Here is a 13609-nt window from a genome sequence, read left to right on the forward strand (position 1 = left end):
AAGGAAATTCAACATAATCAAACCAGTCATTGAAAAGAAAGCCAAAGCAGGACAAGAGCAGATGGACTCAAATGGACTGGAAAGAGTAAGATGATAAAACTAGAGCAATGAAAATAGTAAATGAATAAACAAATAAAAGTAATCTAAAATTCTTGATTGCCATTTTGTTGAATGGAGAAGTACTCAGAAAATTAAGGAAGCATAACTCTGAGTGTGTCTTTGGAGGGTAGTTTAAAAGAGGATTGACACAAGGGTAAGAACATGCCCTGAGAGTGTGTCATGCCATCCTCCAGGATGGGACCACATATAGAAGACAAAGGATAAAGGAAAATGCCAGCTCATTATCTCTCTGTTTCCTGGCTACCCTTCTGCAGACTGCCTACCCCTCAACACCTCCCAACACAGTGATGGATGAACTGTGACATCTGTGAACTGATACCATTTATGACCCCATAAACCACCTGAAATTACTCTCAGGTACAGAATAAGTGATTAATATAATATACATAAGCATTCCAATTAAAAGATGTGTTACAGAGATATTTTTAATGGCTATTCTAGTTTGTCTTAGTTTGATTCTCTTTTGCTGTGATTGTTGAGGCCTGCTCCTTTTTGGTAGCATAACTATAGATATTTTTATTTCAGGCCTACCAGCCCCACCATCTCAGCTTGTTGCTGATATAAAATGTTACGTTGACCATAAACTGTTTATAATCAGCATAACCTATGGCTGTATTAATCAGCAAAACACACACAAAAAAAAAAAAAACAAAAACAAAAAAACAAAAAAACCCAACCATAAGCTCAGCTGCCCTCAGCTGCCAGGCACACTTTCCATGTTATCTGGAACTGCTTGTTAGCAAAGTAACTTGAGTCAGAGGTGACCACCATCCACCTGCTGTGAGCTAATTGAGGTTCTCCCTCTTTAAATATGGAATACAACTTCCCTTCAAGGAGGCAGTGCAGATCTCAAACTGGCTGCTCCCATTGAGCTCAGAGAAAAATAAAGCTTTCATTTTAGCTTCTGTGTCTGAAGTGAGTTTTCTTGGCTTCCAATCCGAACCCAACAAGCGGGAATCAGAAACAGGAATTGAAGTAGAGACCATGGAGGAACAGTTCACTGGCTTGCTTTCAGCCTAGAGTTCAGATACCAAATTGCAAGAGGCGTTCAGTGGGATAGCGAATGGAGGGCACACAGATGGCTGTCCATCTCTCTCAAATGTCCTTCAGTGCCAAGCTTATGTGTGTATACAAGAGAAAGCAAAAAAGACCATAGACTGAAATGTGAAACCCAAAATGAGGAAAATATAAAAGGAAGTTTTAGTGACCTTTGTTTAAACAAATCATTAAAGGTACGATTTATGGAACTGAAAAACAAATGGTTTTAAAAACCAAAGGTCTGTGTTGTCACCTCCCTAAGTATATTTCAAATCCTTTAACCCTGTATTTGGAGTTATACCACTAAGAAAGTCATTGAGTATGGTGAGTCTGGGATGGTGAGATTCTGAGTCAATAAAACATGTGTCCTTGTAAAAGAAGACACTTAAAAACAGTCTCCACTTTCTTCCCTCATCAAATATATGTATCAAAACTTACCAGACCACATGAACAAAGAGAAAGAGTAAAGAAGAAGATAGAGAGCCTACACTAGATTCCAAACCTGCTGGAACATTTATCTATAACTTCCAGTCTTCATAACTCTAAGAAAATAATGCTTGCAGACCATCCAATCTATATTATCTTATTACAGCAGCAAAAGACCACTAAGATAAGGGGTAAATTAGAGTTCATCAGAATTAATAGCTTCTATTCATTAAAAGATAATTTTTAAAAATCAACAGGTCATAGAATGAGGAAAAGGATTTTTCAATCACATCCTAGAGTAGTGTCTAAAATATAAATAATTTTGGAATAATTATTTTGTATCTAAGGTATGTTAATAATGATATTAGTAAGAAATAGCAATAAATACCGAAAATCTGAAAATAATGACTAAAAGAGATATGGTGGCAAATATGTATATTAAAATAACCTCAGTGTAATTAATTTTTAGACTCTAAAGAGTCATGAACCCTTTGGCAAATCTCTATCTCTAAAAATATTTGCTTCATGATTCATCGCAACAGTAAATTAAAGTTGTGAAGTAGCAATAAAACAATTTTATGCTTGGGGGAGGGGCGTCACCATAGTATGAGAAATTGTATTAAAGGGTTGCAGCATTAGGAAGGTTGAAAACCACTGCTGAAGAGAATTGCAAATAGAATCCACAGTGTTATCTCAATGCACTGCTATTAGGTGAGATAAAGGTTTTTAAAAATGTACCATACTAATTGGTGACGTAGTGTAGAAGGAATCTCTTGTGTATCACGTGGTGCAAAACTTGTCAACTAAAAACACCTATGGCCTATGGCAGAGTCAGGAAATAGGTGGAGCATCTGAAGGTAGAAGGGATTCTAGAATAAAGCCAGGCATGAGTGGATTTATCTGGCAAGATGTGAAGAGGATGGATGCATGGTACCTGAGCTCAGGTAACCTGCCAGATAGCAAAATGGAGATTAAAAACATCCCACTACACACGGCATTCCATGCGTGGAACATAGAATCAAACCTAATCTGAGAAAAGTCCTGTGTAGAGACACAAAACATGCACCAAACAAAACTGCTTTTAAGCTCTGTCTCTTTAAGAAGAGAAGCCTGGTCTTCTTAAAAGAGAGCAAAGCAGACCAGACTATAGCTTTGGGCACCTTCACCCAGAAGGTGAAAAGCTTTCCAAAACAGTGGCTATCAATGAGCCTTGGAGAAGTGGCTGGGAAAGAGGTTTTTAGGCAAGGACCTGGAAAGGAAGAGGACATCACAGAGAGGCAAAGTGGAACGTGACTTTTTAAAAGTAAGCCCGTGTGTGTGTGTGTGTGTGTGTGTGTGGGTGTGTGTGTGTGTGTATGCTGCTGTGCATGGCTCCTGTCTTGTTCCCTCTCTTACACCATTTTTGCTGTCTATTTTATTTCCCCTGCTGTGTGAGATCAGACGTGTGAGAGGCTCCACCCAGCAGTGGATTGAAACAGATGCTGACACTCACAGCCAAACACTGGGGAAAGTGTAAGAACTCCTGTGGAAATGTGGTGGGAAGGATGGAAGGACCTGGAGGGGAGAAGAGCTCCACAAGAAGGGCCTACAGAACCAACTAACTGGGGCCCAGGGGTTCGTGGAGACTGAAGCATCAACCAAGGACCATGCATGGACTGGACCTTGGCCCTCTATACATATGTAGCCAAAGGGCAGTTTGGACTTCATGTGAGTCTCCTCATAAGAGTAGTTGGGGCTGTCTCTGACGTGGACTCTGTGGCTTGCTTACTAGGGCACAGGGGAAGAGGATGTGCTTAGTCCTGATGCAATTTGATGTGTCTGGGTGAGTTGGTGGGGAGAGTCCCCTTTTCTGAGGAGCAGGGGAAGGGAGATAGAGCAAGGAGGGTGGGAGGGTAGGACAGGGAGGAGAGGAGAGAGGGGGCTACAATTGTGATGTAAAGTGAATAAATAAGTTTTTTTTTTTTTTTTTTTAACAAATCTGCCTTTAGAGAAAAAAGAGGCCTCTGAACAACTAGCTCATTGGGCAGGGCCAAAGCTGTGTATCAATCTCTTGAATAAGTCCAGACACTTGAGGCAGGTGGAGGCCTGCAGTTTTCTGGGCCAGCAACTACAGTGGTAGCTAGCAGATGCCACTGAGAAGCTGTCAGACATATCACAACATGGCCAGATCACCCCTTTTTGTCCAGTTGGTCATGGCAGGAGGCTTAGCCCTTTAAGACTTGACCTGAGCTGCAGAGAAGAAGGAGGTGTGGCCAAGCAAAGCACAGTGCAGGAAGCAGGAGCCAAGTGCAAACACAAAAAGATAATAAATAAACAAATAAATAAATAAATAATCAGTCAAACTTCTCATCAGGTAAAAATTGTTTAACAATTACACTTTTATGCAAATAAATAAACTAAACTGAAACAGTCAAAAATATAGTTTAAATAATAGTTCTTCTTAGAGAGACTTAAAGAAATTTTAAAATTTTTAAAATTTTAAAAATAAATATTTTCTATGTCAAAAAAGGAAAATCCTGTAGAGGAGGCCATTTGGACCATACACAAGTTTGTTTTTACTGTCAACGTATAAATAATAATAATAGTAATATGTTCAGTATAAGCATAGTTTCATATATTGTATTGTTTTTAAGAAAGATCAAACTAAAATAGATGTGTAGAAGGAGACTGAGATATGCATCGTTGGATTAGTGGCCATAGAAGAGAGATTAGAAAAATAGTTCCAGACAAGAGAAGTCCATAAGTGCCTGATGAATTATCATGGCAACCCATAGATATACAACATATTAAATTGGAAATCAAGATTTTACTTACTGATACATATTCAGAATTACAATGGGCTTTTGCCTTGAATTGTGGGGAGTCTGATTCTGAGGTTACACATATGTTAAAAATGTCTCAGAGGGGCCTTTGCAAATGGAGGCTGATGGTGCTTCAGCATGTTTATTCACTGGAATGCAGCAGATTATTGGACATCATGGCATGAAAGCTATTACAGATATATCTTATACTCCTACAAGACAAGTAATTATAAAAGGAGCTAACAATATTTTAAAGAATATGCTTAGAGAACAGAAGGGGAAGATATAATATCCCAGGGATCTATTAAATGATGCTTTGTTGACTTTGAAATTTTTAAAAATCAATGAGACAAGTAGCACAACTGTTAAAAAGCACTAGATTTTAGAAAGGACTTTAGGATTTTAGAAAGGATTTTAAAAAGCAGTAGATTTTGAAAAGGATTTTAGAAAAAAATTAGATCAACATATAAAGTTCCTAATTCCAAAATGGAAGAAAGGAGATCAGCCCTGTTGGAGAAGAAATTTTATGTATATTCTTACAGAAGAAAGAAAACTGTGTCTTCCGTCCAAACTGATAAGAATCAGATTTGATAGAGAGAGAGAGACCTCCTGAAGACCTTAGCCACACACAAGAAGAAACAAATCAAGACCAAGCAGGTAATGATATGATGGTGCCTCTATGGGAAGAAATCTAAGACTGGCTGAGACATAAATGTCTATATGTAGCCAAAAAATCTTGTTGGCTACAGATTTCTCAGGACTTATCATGCAATTTTTAAAAATGTGATAGATAGAACTTGGTATTGCATTTTGATATACAATTTAAACTGCCTTAAAGAAAAACAGATGTCTTTCTTCTACTCAAAGAGCAGAAAATCGTTTTTAGTTTATCTGTGTGACTTGAACATCCCATCCGTATGCAATGGAATTAGATCTTACTTGTAAGAGTTTATATGCTTACATAACAAAAGGACCAAACACGAACGGAATGGAGACAGACCTGACAGACTCATCCTCAAGGATGCTGAGACACATTTATTCCAGCATCCTGCATGATAAAGCCTCACACTGCTTCATCAAAACTTGCTTTTAGGACAACTTCAAAGCAGCTAGCTCAAATCATCCAGAATCAGAGACTGTTCCAAATAGGCTTAAATTTTCACAGCACTTAGAGACTGAACAACAAATGATACTATTGTCTTGCGTAACCATTTTCCCCAATTTGTTTTTTGGCCTCCAAGGGTATCTTGTGGCCCAAGTCAGCAGGAAACAATCTCAAGAAGAAATACTTGCCATTCTTCCAGGTTGGGGTAGGTAGGTTTTTGTTGTTCTATTGGGTGACGGGTGCTTGCCATTATAAAGGGGCTTAGAAAAAGGGGAAATATAGAAATATATAGAAATATATAGGAATATACAGAAATAATAGGGGGAAAGGTAGATTATTGAATCTACTCTTAAACCAAAAAATATTTTTATAAACCAATAATCTTACATTGATACAGAATTTTGTATATTGATACAAATTTAAGGTCCTCATTGGTATAAATATTTGCATATTGATTTTAAAAAGGTTTTTTTGATACAACATCATTATGTTTCAACTCTTGTGTAAGGTCTCGGACCTTTGTAACTAATTTAAAAGTGCAATGATTACTTCTAGTCCTTTAAAAAGATGCTTTAAAAACTGTTTAGGATAATTAAAAAATGCCTCACCAATATGTCTGTCAAATATATTGGGCCAGAAGGCTAAAGAAGAAACTCCAACATAATAGTTTTAGGTGACTTTTCGGGTAGGAAAACTGTCTCTGTCATCTTATTTGGAAAGCTACTAACCTGCACTCCTGGCATACTCAGGAAATCAAGTTTATTCCTTCTCAAGTCTCTGATGGGGTTGGAGACCAGTAGCTTAGTTTTACAATGAAGTTTAGTTGTTTAGGGGTTAAGATGTTTTTAGGTCTAAAGAGATGTTTTAAGTTGATAACAACAAGATGTGATGGATAATGATTCACATTCAGAATTTTAGATGTACCAAGATAGGAAAGATGTTTTCTTCAAGGCTGCCAAATATAAATAGCCAAAACACTAAGAATGTAACATTTATATAATTTCTAATTATGTCAGGGTTTTTCTTGCTATATGTAATTTATTGTATATATGTGTAATAATATAAATGTATATGTAAAAATTTCAATGCTTTGTATATAATAGATGTCTTTTTTTACCTAAAAAAGAAAAAAGTCCTTTTATTAATTAATCAGTTTTATTTTACACATATATTTATATTATTACACATATATACAATAAACTACCTTTAGCAAGAAGAACCATGACACAATCAGGAATTATATAAATGTTACATTCTTAGTGTTATAGCTATTACTATTTGACAGCCTTGAAGAAAACATCTTTCTTATCTTGGTGTGTCTAAAATTCTGAATGTAAATATATTTCCATTACAACTTGTCAATAGCAACTTAAAACATCTGTCTAGACCTAAAAATATCTTAACCCCTAAACAACTAAGCCTCATTGTAAAACTAAGCTTCCCGGTTCTCAACTCATCTTTAGAAAATCTTCTCCTGTGACAACGTGTTCAAGGCTATTCTGTATTTTCTCCTCTGTCAGGTTCAGTCTATCTGGTTTTCTGTGAGGTCTTAGATGCACTTATATTTCAGTTTTGTACAAGTGATGAGTAAGGATCTATTTGCATTCTTATACATGGAGGGATCTAGTTTCACCAGCACAATTTGTTGAAGATGTTGCTGACACTTTATTTTTTCCAATGCGTATTTCTGGCATATTTATAAAAAAGATCAGGTGTCCATATGTGTTTGATTTCATGTCTGGGTTTCAATTTGGTTGCATTGATTAACTTGCCTGTTTTCATGTGAATACCATACAGATTACATTACTATAGCTCTGTACATTACTACAGCTCTGTACTATAACTTGGAATCAAGAAGGGGGAAACCTCCTGAAGCTCTTATATTGGTCAGAATTATATAACCTATGATGAGTTTTTGTTTTGTTTTTTATCTTTCTTTTTTTTAATTAATTTATTCATATTACATCTTGATTGTTAGCCCTTCCCCTGTTTCCTCCCATTCCTCCCTCCCTCCCACTTCCCCTCTTCTCCCCTCCCCTATGTCTGTGATTGAGGGAGACCTCCTCCCCCTATATATGCTCTTAGAATATCGAGTCTCTTTTTGGTAACTTGCTATCCTTTCTCTGAGTGCCACCAGGCCTCCCCATCCAGGAAATAACTCTTTGGTTATTGGATAAAATTTTTGGTATAAAAATGCAAATTAATAGTTTGTCAATCAAACACATGGTCATGTCATATACTAGTCTAGTTTACCACAAAAATATTTACCCCAGCATAAACAGATAGTGAACAGCTAGAAATAAGCCACATTTGGCTATAAGATAGATATAGATAGATAAATAGATTGATAGATGATAGATGTATAATAATTATGCACTATGTAAATACATACATGCATATATATATATGGTATATAGATGGTCTTTAGATACCTCAGAGACCTACAGAATATAGCATTTAAAGATTTTTTAAAATTACTTTAAGATTTTTCTGGCAATGGTACATGTCAGCTCCTGGCAGCACTTCATTTCAACTTGAAAGATGATGAGCACTGAAGAATCTCCATTGATGGCTTCAAATGTGGCAAACTAGGAAAGTAATGCCCTTGTTTCACTGCAGACAAAATGCTGTCCAAATGGGCAAAAAATGGATGTAGGTGAAGTCGACTGCTGTGCTCTGCCAGGACAGGGTAACCATTCCCTTCATAGTTCCTGCTTCACAAATATGTCTGTCAGATATACTCATCCAAAATACTGAAGATTGATGCTCCAATAGAGGAAATTTGGGTTGCTGCCCAGGCAGCTGGCTTTCTGTCAATTCTTAATATTGGAAGCTGCTAACCTACACTTCCTACATACTTAGATAATATTTTATTGCTTCTCATGTCCCTGATGAGTTTGAAGACTAGATAGATATAGTCTTACAATTCAGTTTAGTTTTTTTGAGTTAGAGTTAAAGTTGGAGTTAAGGTTTTTTTGGTCTAAGAAGAGGTCTTTAGATAGGTAATACTACTAAGGATAGAAAGTAATTTAGGTTCAGAACTCTAAACTCATCAAGATAGGATACATAATAGACCTTCACATAATACATACATAATACATAATGCATCTCCACAGTTACCAGATGAATATGGACTGGACTTTGTGAATGTAAATCTTACCTAATAGTTTTCATAACTGTTTCATAATTATTATATATTGGTTTATCATTTAAAGAAAAAGCCTTTTATTGGACTTAAATGGGGAATTGTAGAAGGAATCTCTTGTTTATTATATGGATGGGGCACTTGTCAAATTTTTAAAAAAAATCTATGGCCTATAGCTGAGGCAGGAAATATGTGGGACTTTCAGCAGGCAGAAGGGATTCTGGGATAGAGCCAGACATGTGGGATTCATCTGGAAAGATGTGAAGAGGATGGGCACATGGTGCATGCGTTTATGTAACCAGTCATGTGGCAGAACGGAGGATTGAATAAATGGATTATTTTAAGCTGTGAGCTAGTCAGAGAAGAGGCTGGCTATATGGCCTAGGTGTTTGTCAAATAATAATTGAGTCTCGTGAGTCATTATTCTGGGAGCTAAGGGGTAGGAGGAAAAACCACCTATAGTAACTTGGCAAAGATGTGAGAGAGTAAAAATCTCATTGTTGGTAGAAAGCAAAATAATGCAGACAATTTGAAAAAGATGCTAGCAGTTTCTTGAAAAGTTGTCCTCACCAATTAGGATCATATTACAAAATGGTGGGCTTCCACTCTGCCGTCAGTACAGTAGTGCCATAATATAATCACACAAACATCTACACATAATATATAATGTGAAAATTACACTGGGGATAGCACCAATACTTCTGGATTGATTGGTATCAAATCACTAAAAAACTTGGGATGTATTCTTTTTATGGTACTGAGAAAGAATAACTCACCCCAACATCTGATCTTCAGAATTACAACCTCCACCAATGTATTTATGTTAAGGAATGAATGATGTATCCACCACTAACCAATCTGCTCAACCATAAGTAACCAAGAGATTGGAAAACATTGATCCAAAGATTTATAATCAAATGTTCACAATATTCAGAATAGCTTCATCTATCATGCCAAAAACAAAAACAAAAACAAAAAAACCAAAAAAAACAAAACGAAACAAAAAAACCCTGTCACAACAGAAACTAAGGAAAAGAGTAAAATACCTTTAATAGTAATAGTAATAAAAATGAAAGCAATTAGACCATGGATGTAACTCCGTGGTAGAGTACTTGTACTGCACATCTCGAGTCGCTAGGTTGTGATGCATAGCACCAGAAGAAATAACAACAAACCTCAAGCACATAAATGCAATAGAAAATAATTCATTCATTGGAAAAGAAAACCAGTAAGTGAAAATGGATACTCTCATCTATATGAGACTCTAAAAATTTTGAGTCAATATTTAGTAATAAGATATATAATTGGCTACTAAGGATACAAAAAGAAGGGTAGGCAGGAAAGAATAGCATAAAGGCAAAAGAGAATGACTGAGGAAAAAAATGCCTGTTTCACTATTTGTGGTGGTTTCACAGGGATATACTTAAGAGAATTTTTATCATAGCCTGAAGTAAAGAATAAGAATTGCACACAGGATGCAGGCCATATGTGTTTTCAGCCTCCACCTTGTGTACACAGCAGTCGGAATTACTGGGGACTGAGGCCAGGAAATGGCAATTCTCTCTACATTATGGAGAAAGACATGTACTGAACCATGAAAACACTGGGTGATTTAAGAAAAAAAGTTTATCTTTCTTATTTCATTCTTACCATATTGTGAAACTTTGTATATTTATTACCAATTTTCCCAAGCCAGAGCAAACCAAAAACAAACAAGCAAAAACACAAAAGCAAAACAATAAACTACCTTGAAAAGAAGAGGAAAAAGAATTGCATCTCTATCACAATGAATTGCCGGAGTCTTATTTATTTTAGAATACACTCAGGACCTCTCAATCATGGCATACTGATGATGATTAATTTTTTTTTAAAGAATGAGATGCACTCCTAGGGACAGTGGTATACAATGTCCCCTGCCTAATTCATTCTCGAAGAAGACTGCTAATAAGTGTGATTTGTCTCTACCCACCCATCTTCAGTTCCTCATGGGAAAAATAACTTTCCCTTTAAGAACTCTGAATAAGTCCTAAATCTTGAGCTTTGAGATTTTTTTATAGTCTTGGACTGATCCAAACCACTTTTGAAACACAGCTTTTCACATGTAATGGTTAATAACCGATGCCTTAAGCTTAAACATACAGTATGACCCCAGCAGAGAAAAGTGTGTGGAACTGAGGTTCATTCCCTCTGGCTGACTTTCACCTCATCCTACCACCACCCCTGTCCCCAGGAGCTGTCTAAAAGATGATGAGATCAGAATAAGATATTTTATTTCTCAGGTATAAATTTATTTCTCAGGTATAAATTCTCAGGTGTAAATCCATGATTTGTTCATATGAAACATTGTTTAAATTAAGGGGGGGGGGGAAAGTCTGCAAGACCAAGTCTGCTATTATGAGAAACATTGATTTGAACTTGGCCCGGGGAGGAGTCTTGGCCTGCATTTTAATCGACACAACCAGTGTTTTTAAGTCAGGGCCAAATTCTTGTGACACATGATACAAAATTTATGAACTTACTGAAGCTGATTTATAAACTGATAAAAAGATAATATAGCCATATAGAACCACTGAAGAATAACCAGAGGGCAAAATTGAAGTTTTATTAAAATGACCCTCAATCATTGTACGTCATATCTATACTGGATAAATAGTCACTTTTGCAGGTTCTGTAAGCACCTTGCAGTTCCTCCCCATCTAATGTATGATGAACCCGAGGTAGAAGAAATCTGTCTCAGAAAATGAGACATATAAAAATATATTCTACAAACATTTATTAAGTGCCATCTCATGTTAGGCTAGAGTATTTTGAATCAAAGCACAGTCCCCTCAAAAGCCCTTAAGTACAAGGTAGAAGAAAATTATGTCATCACACAGAGCATCTACGCTATGGGGAGCTGGGGAAGTCCAACAGAGTAGTCAACGGGGAAAGAGATTGTAAGAAGCAAGCTGGCTCAGTCAGACTTCAATATTTAAATCATTTATCCATTCAGGAAATATCCAATTTCTGCCAAACATCAGTGGTAGTGATCAGCATTGAACAAGAGGAACCCACAGCATCCCCCATGGAGATGAGTCATTCTGTCATATTTTTCTCCCTAACAAAATCACATTCTGAAAAAAAAAAAATACCCTGCTTTCTAAGCAATAAAACTAACATTTTATTGTCCAGCATTTACTTAAATGATAGAAACCCCAATTTTTATTAAAATTTTATTACATTTATTCATTGTGTCTTGATGGGTATGTGTGGGTGAGTGTACATGCCATGTTTTTTTATGAGGTGTGGAGTGTCAGGGGACAGTTTTCAGAAGTGAGTTCTCTTCAATAATCTGGGTCCAAAGGATTGAACTCAGGCCACCAGGCTTGCCGGCAAGCATTTTAAAACACTAAGTCTTATCTTATTTTCCCTCTGACCAGTTCTTATTAACAGACTTTATTGAAAGAATGGGGAAAGAAGTTTTTGTCCTGTTTTGTTTTGGCACTTTTCCCTGATGGTCTTTGAACCTAAGTAGTTGAAAACATTGCTCTTGCTGGCCTGCAATGGTTATGCCTCATGCATATCCTCAAAATATTTAATACTCACATCTCCCAAACAAATGTATTTAGAGCCTACCATAAGAAGTGCAGTGAAGGTGGGAGCAAAATTGGAATTCTCTTAGAAGTTTAAGACTAAATCATAAGATTTGCAAATATTTTAAATGTATAATTCTTAGATATTCATGGCCCTGAATCTAACAGTACCAGTGTCCCCTCTAGCACTAAACCATCTGACATAATAAAATCTGATGATCTAAGAGGCAGACATTTTTTCAGACACCCATATAAGACAGTATATATTATAACATAAGACGTACCAAGAAAAACTCAGCCACTCAGGAGACAGCTCATTTGGTAAAATGGTAGCCACAAATAACAGATGCCCCCAAGATCCATGAGAATAAAAAACGAACAAGCAAACAAACAGATGGGCATGGTGGTGCTTAATTTTAATTCCAGCAGATGGGGATAGGAATGTCCCTGGGACTGGCTGGCCAAACAGCACAGATGACATAGCTAATTTAAACTCTGTCTCAAAGCAAGTTGGAGGCGGTAGGATAGCTCAGCAGATAAAGATGCTTCCCTCAAAGGATCAAAGGAGTTTGACCCTTGAGAACCACGTGGTGACTCATGCACACTGTCCTCTGACCACCACAAATATACCTTGACAGGTATGTATCCAAATGTGTACACACGTGCTCACACACAAATAAAATGTAATGAAACACTCAAAACCAAAACGGATAGCTCCTGAAGAGTCATACTCAGGGCTGAACTCTGGTATCTACATGCATGTGGGCATACATCTGTCTGTACCTGAACATGCACTGACATGAATATTCCCCCTGCACACACAAGAGCTCAGAAAACTGCTTATGTTGCTCATAGAAAAAAAAATCATACTTTGTAGTCAGAGTTTATTTAAGCATCTATAAACTTCTATCACTCCATAAAGAGATAAGAATGACTGTCTAGTCAGCCATTTGTAAGGGCAGGATGGAGCCCTGCTCATCCAATCTCTGTCCAAGGACCTCTTTATCTTGGTTGTTACTTTCTGGAGAAAAGGAGTGGTGCAGATCATGATTGGGTGACTCTCTTCTGAACGTCTCAACAAATGTATGCTCCACCTTAGGGATGGTTTATTGTTTCTAACCATGCTATTGCACAATTGATAAATTTGTTTTACTTTTTAAAAAGCTATTCCCCCAAAATGGGAAGTGAGGGAAGTCCTGAGTGAGTGTGTAAGGAGCAGATGAAGTCCTGAGTGAGTGGATATTGGTAACACGAAAGCAGCTATGTTAAGAACCTAAATGGCTCAAACTCATGGAAATGACAAAGGCTACCCTGGGTGAGGCTCAAAGACAGGTCAAAGGCTTCTGGTCTAAGTACCAGGATTGACCAGTGCCTATAGAAACTACCCACTATAGCTTTCTCC

This window comes from Acomys russatus, chromosome 7, assembly GCF_903995435.1.
Source record: "Acomys russatus chromosome 7, mAcoRus1.1, whole genome shotgun sequence".
Classification (NCBI taxonomy): domain Eukaryota; kingdom Metazoa; phylum Chordata; class Mammalia; order Rodentia; family Muridae; genus Acomys; species Acomys russatus.